The following is a 6,319-nucleotide window of genomic DNA, read 5'->3' on the forward strand; positions in this document are numbered from 1 at the left end:
TGGAAAGATCAAACTACAGCTGAATTTCACAAAGACAATGTTTATGAGAAATGGCCTCATTCCTGATATTCCATTCGCTATTAATGGAAAGAACATCTGCAATTGCAACAGTTATGTGTACCTAGGTTGAGAAGTCAACATGATGAATGTCCTGGCACCTGAGTTGTGCAGGAGGAAGAGAGCAGCTTGGAATGCCTTCAAGAGTGTCGAAGAAATAGATAAGAATACGAAGAACCTCCGGCTCTGGGCACATCTCTTTGATTCCACTGCATTAACATACCCCTCAGAGACCTGGACCCTATGAAAACAGAATGAGAATGTTATTCAGATATCCCAAAGAGGAATCTAAAGAGCTATGCTTGGAGTAACCCACTTCACTCAAATGAGAGAAAGAATGCAGAGTTCCAACCTTCATCGACAGTCAAGAATCAGGGATCCTGTCTCGTTTGCCAAGGTATCGAAAATCAGATGGGTTGGACACGTAATGAGATTTGGAAACGACCACGGACTAGAGCCGTTACTGACTGGATTCCACGGGATGTCAAAAGATTGTGTGGCAGCCCATCTACAAGATGGTCAGACTTCTTCATCAAGTCCCTGAACAACAGGTTTGAAGCTCTTCGTATTCCTAGAATGAGCAGACGGCATTGGGCTACACTAGCACGCAACAGGGACGAATAGAGATGTTACTGGTAATGTATCGACACTTGAGAAAATCGATGTCAAGTGATCAAGTGATCAAGTGACATTTTTCCTAATATTATTTTGAACAAACTGTTGTCAATTATATCAATTAAGAATAACACCGAAGGAGCTGGAGCAATAGCACAATGGGTAGGGCATCTGCCTTGCATGCGGCCGACCCGGGTTTGATTCCCAGCATCCCCTATGGTCCCCTGAGCACCGCCAGAGTAATTCCTTGGTGCAAGAACCAGAAGTAACCCCTGTGCATTTCAGAGTGTGACCCAAAAATTTAAAAACTAAAAGAATAAAACCAAAGCTTTTAGATTTATCTTTTTATCCATTATTGATTTTTACTTATTTGTAGCTTCATGTTTCTGCAACAAATTATTTTCCCTTTTTCTTATAAACTAATAATTATTTTAACGCTTATTTACACAATAGAAAATCATCTCAACTTTTGTCCTACAAAGTCTTTATCTCACCTTTAATTTTGAAGCATAGTTTTATAGGCACACCCATATGTTTGACAATTGTTTCTCTGAGTACTTTAAATATTTTGTTCCCATTTATTCTTTCTTGTTTATTTTAAAATAATTCTTACATTTGTTCTACCATGGTAAGGTTTTTTTTCTTTGGCTTCTCTCAATTTTTTCTATCTTATCTTTGGTTTACTGAAGTATATTTATCTTACTCTGGATTCTCTGAGCTTCCTGGATATGTGGTTTGTTTTCTGATGCCAAATTTGGGAAAGTTTCAGTTCTTATTGACTGATTATTGTTTCTGTTATCAACTCCCCATCATGTTCTCCTTCTGATAGTACCATTGCAGGTTTTTCACCAGTTTTATTTTAGCACATTTATTATAATTCCTTTCCTGTCCTTTTTATGTTTCCTTTTAGTTAGGACATGGTGGTTGGAAAGACTAGGTTTTGTATTTCCATTCTGCACACAGAAAGATAAAACAGTCTGGTATTAAATATTGCCGCTACCAGGTAGGTTAGACTGTGATATAACTCCTGGAGGTTATGTTCCAGTAAAATAATTTCTCTTATCAACACCAGGAGGATTACTCCATAGCTTAGAGGCCAGCAGGGCATTCTAGGGAAAAGGGCAGCTCAGATAGAGAAGGGAGCACCAAATAAAGGGTGTTTGGGGGATCCTCCCAGGAGGGGAGATGCATGTTGAAAGTAGACTATGGACTGAACATGTTTGCCACTCAAAGCCTCTTTTGCAGACCATAACACCCAAAAGGAGAGAGAGAACACAGGGGATTGCCCTGCCACAGAGGCAGGGTGAGATGGGAGGGATGGGGGTGGGAGGAATATTATCCATGGTGGTGGAAAATGGGCACTGGTGGAGGGATGGGTATTTAATCATTGTATAATCAAAACCCAAGAACAAAAAATTGTAAATCTACAACTGTACCTCATGGTGTTTCACTAAAAACAATGAAAAAAAATTAAAAAAATAATTTCTCTTGACTAAACTTTGTTAAAAGGCACAGAATACACAGAAATACTTAAAATGATGGGCTGGAGCGATAGTACGGCGTGTAGTGTATTTGCCTTGCATGCAGTCTACACTGCCGACCCGAGTTCAATTCCTGTGCCCCTCTCAGAGAACCCGGCAAGCTATTGAGAGTATCTTGCCCGCGTGGCAAAGCCTGACAAACTCCCTATGATGTAATCAATATGCCAAACACAGTAACAATAAGTCTCATGATGAAGACATTACTGGGACAGCTCGAGCAAATCGATGAACAACAGGAGGACAGTGACAGGGATGGTGACTTAAAACAATACTTTCTACTTCTATACTTATACTCAACCAAAAACACAAGGAGATTTTTCCCCTAATATTCCGTCATGAACTGGTAAATATGGAGAAAAATCTTAGTGAAATGTGAGGGCTAACTTATTTGACTTGGTCCTCCTCGACTTTGCTTTTTTTTTTTTTTTTTGCTTTTTGGAATACATCTGACAATGATCAGTGGTTAATCTTGGCTCAGAACCAAGGAATTACTCCTGGCGCTGCTCTAGGGACAACATGAGATGTCAGGATGGAACCTGTGTCACCTGTGTGCAAGGCAAACGCCCTACCCTCTGTATTGTCGCTCTGATCTCACACCTGGACTTTTTATTTCTCACGCTTGTACTCAATGACTGGGCCCGCTCCAGCAAATGAATAACGGGAGGACAGTGCTATAGTGCTACAGTACTCACTGAACCTTAAGGAATTCAATAACTATGCTTTAGGTTTTCCTACCCTAACACTTACTTGCACAGAGATTTCTGTTCATGAGTCTGCCTCAATAAGTTGTGATTATCTCCATACACCTGCCTGTGTCTCCAGTTTGATGGACATTGTTTTTATCTATGATAACATGTCTCTTGTGGACCAAAAAACTGCTGATTTTTTCATTCACTCTTTAACTCAATAAGATGTGTAAATAAATATTTCTAAGGTCTTTGTAGGAGGAATTGAGGAAAAAAGTAGTCCCTGTGACATATTTTTACATATTTCTGGCATTTGCTTATTGAGTGGAGGGTCTCCAAGCAATCTTCACAAGGTCTAGGGATTCCTTTGGGCAGCAGTTCAATGCAAGAAGAGAAGAACATGCTGTTGTTCCAGTCTTGCAATGCTGGGATACTCAGGCTATCCGGAAGTGCTCAGGGCCCTCAAGGCTACACTAGCAATGCTAGAGGACCATATGGCACCAGGGACCAAACTGAGGAGAGACACCTGTAAGGCATACACTTTAACTACTATTGCTATTTCTTCAGCCTTAATATTTGAATCTTAAGAGATAATATGATAAATCTCCACCAAGGTAATATAAAGCACAATGGGTGTTTGTTTCAAATCCTATTCTAATAATTTATTTTCTTTTCAAGTTAAATTTCTTACAAGAATTTTGAGACCGAAAAAGAACACCCTCGGGGCTGGAGCGATAGCATAATGGGCAGGGCTTTTGTCTTGCATGCGGCCGACCTGGGTTAGATTCCCAGCATCCCATATGGTCCTCTGAGCACCACCAGGAGTAATTTCTGAGTGCAGAGCCAGGAGTAATCCTTGTTAATCGCAGGGTGTGAACCCACGCCCCCAAAAAAGAACACCCTCTCATAAAGAGAACATTAAAGAAGTTATTCTGGTGTATTTTGCTTTTCTTATGGCTCAAGAGAAGGAAGGGCAGATCTGTGAGACTATTTAGACTGCAGCAATCTCATCGCAAGAGCTTCGTAATTCCCAGTGGCATTAAAATTGCAATTTTATTTCAGCATCATCAATACCATAAGTAAATCACAATTTTCTGTCATGACTTTATGTTTTGCTTTTCTGTTTGTGCTAGAAATGGACACTTTAAAAATATTTCGGTCAAATCAAAGTGGAGGTCAATGCCTGTCATGTTCCTCAATGTCTATGTCATATTCCTCAAACATCCATGTACCAACTTACAGCAAAAACAATTTGCTCTACAGATAATTTTGATTCATGTTACAGAAAATAAGAATGACCCTTTCCATTTTATCCAAGAATATTGGCATTAATTTAGGGTTTAGTTGAAATTAGATCAAACTTAAACTTCTGGAAAAGTACAATTTTTACTAAAAAACTTCACATCGAACTTGCCCTTCCACTTGTCCTGAGCCCAGACCCCCGCGCTGGTGCCATAGTCCACGGCCGACTTCATCTCGGCCACCCCGCAGAAGTGGCCGCTGCCGTTGACGCTGAAGAGCAGGTAGAAGGGCCCGGCGCTGCGGGAGGCGCGGAAGGCGCTGTCCAGGTGCTTGTTGCCGTGCTCCGTGCTGCACCAGATGGAGTACTTGATGGAGCGGTGCACGTTGTCCTCCGAGTAGCTCTTGATGATGATGGCGCGGCCACTGCGCAGGTCCCAGTCCAAGCCTTCGGGGTTGTAGCCTTCAGGCGCTCGAGGACAGGGTAGGCCTTGGTGCTCGGGCCAGAGCCAGGCTGGCCGCTCCCCGCAGGGCTTCCGTCCCCCCCAGCCTCACCGCCCTGACCAAACGCTGCACTTCTGTTGCGCTGGGAGACCCAGCGCACCTGTGGTGGTGGCTGGGCTGCGGTGGGAGGCTGGGCAGGCAGAGACTGGCTGACTGGCAGGGCTGGGGGCACCGGCTGGGCCACTGCAGCCTTGGGCACAGGTCCCTGGCCGTCCCATGTGCCAATGACCATGTGCTGCTTCATGGGTGAAGGCAGCAGCACGCCCCGGCCCCGGGTCCACTCTTGGCTTCCATTCCCGGCTGTGTTTTGGCTGGCTTGCTAGCGATGGCGGCCCATGAGGTGGGCTTGGGGACGGGCCCACTCACACCTGCCCGCCCTCCCCCCCCCCCCCGCCCGCCAGAAGGACAGCTGTCACCGCCATGCTGCTGGCACCCAGGCCTGGCTTGCTGGCCATGGCAGAGACTTGGCCGATCTTCAGGCCCACCACGCCCTGCTCCAGGCTGCTCATGCCCGTGGCCTTGCCCAACACGTTACCCGGGAAGCTCGTCTGCCCGTCCACGACAGTGCCGCCCAGGGAGCCGGGTGGGTAGGTGTAGCTGCCCCCATAGGCCGAGCCCTGCGCCTGCTGCCCCAGACCCCGCTCGCTCCCCAGGCAGAGGAGACGGGTTGTCGGGGAAGAAGTTAAGCCGGTGAGGGTAGATGCTGCTGCCCAGGCTGCCGGGCTGCCCAAACACGGCATTGTGCAGGAAGTGATGGTCTCCATTGCTGAGCTGTCCATAGGGAGCGAGGTAGGGGATTGGGGGTCCCCTCCACTAGACCAGGGGGCCTCACTGAGAGAGTATGGAAAGCCGATGGACGGGGGGTAGTAGCTGGACAGGTAGGGGTCGGCCATGGACTGGTAAGTGTTCCCCTGGTTGGAAGGTCCCGAAAGGTAGGGCTCAAAGTCATTGTCGGGGCAAGAGTCCTTCTGATGCAGAGACCCGTTCTGTGGGTCCACGCTGGTGGCCAACATGCTTCATCCACGAGGCCAGGACCCGCTTGGTGCCGCCTCCTCCCGGGGGGCGGGCTGGTGGGCGGGGACTGGGCGACATGGGGGCGCGGGGGCGCGGGGACGTGGACGCCCTGACAAGGTGCCCACCCAATGGCGACACTACCTCCACTACCCAGCCGTCGCCACACTCCAGGACTCTTTCCGGACCCGCATGGCTGCAAAGCGGCCGCGGGACACAGCATAATACACTAAATACCCATCTTCTGGAATTGTCATGCCATTTTTGATAGGGTTCAAATATGGTAACACCTACAAGGGTGATTAGAGGTCGCCCCATAAGCCTCTATATCTCTCGGAAAGACTGGCAAGCTACCGAGAGTATTCCGCCAGCACAGAAGAGCCTGGCAAGTTATCCGTTGTGTATTTGATATGCAAAAACCAGTAACTACAACTGGTCTCATTCACCTGACCCTGAAAGCTTCACTGACATGGCAGCACTGAGAAGGATGAGAAAGGAGAGGCAGACAAAATCTCAAGGCTGAACTAGGCTGCCACAAGGAAGGAAGACAAAAATGATCATCTGTACTTTCAATGCACGTACGCTAGCATCAGATGCATCCATCGAGGACCTGATGGTACAAGCGAGAATGATCAAATACGACATCATTGGTCTGACCGAGACAAG

The 6,319-nt window shown here is 46.7% G+C and overlaps 1 pseudogene; it reads right to left on the reverse strand.

The window, feature by feature from the left end:
- Window positions 1–4,260: 4,260 nt before the first annotated feature.
- Window positions 4,261–5,661, reverse strand: LOC130017021 (YTH domain-containing family protein 1-like; annotated as a pseudogene).
- Window positions 5,662–6,319: the final 658 nt, after the last annotated feature.

This window comes from Sorex fumeus, unplaced genomic scaffold, assembly GCF_029834395.1.
Source record: "Sorex fumeus unplaced genomic scaffold, SorFum_2.1 ptg000171l, whole genome shotgun sequence".
Taxonomy (NCBI): Eukaryota; Metazoa; Chordata; class Mammalia; order Eulipotyphla; family Soricidae; genus Sorex; species Sorex fumeus.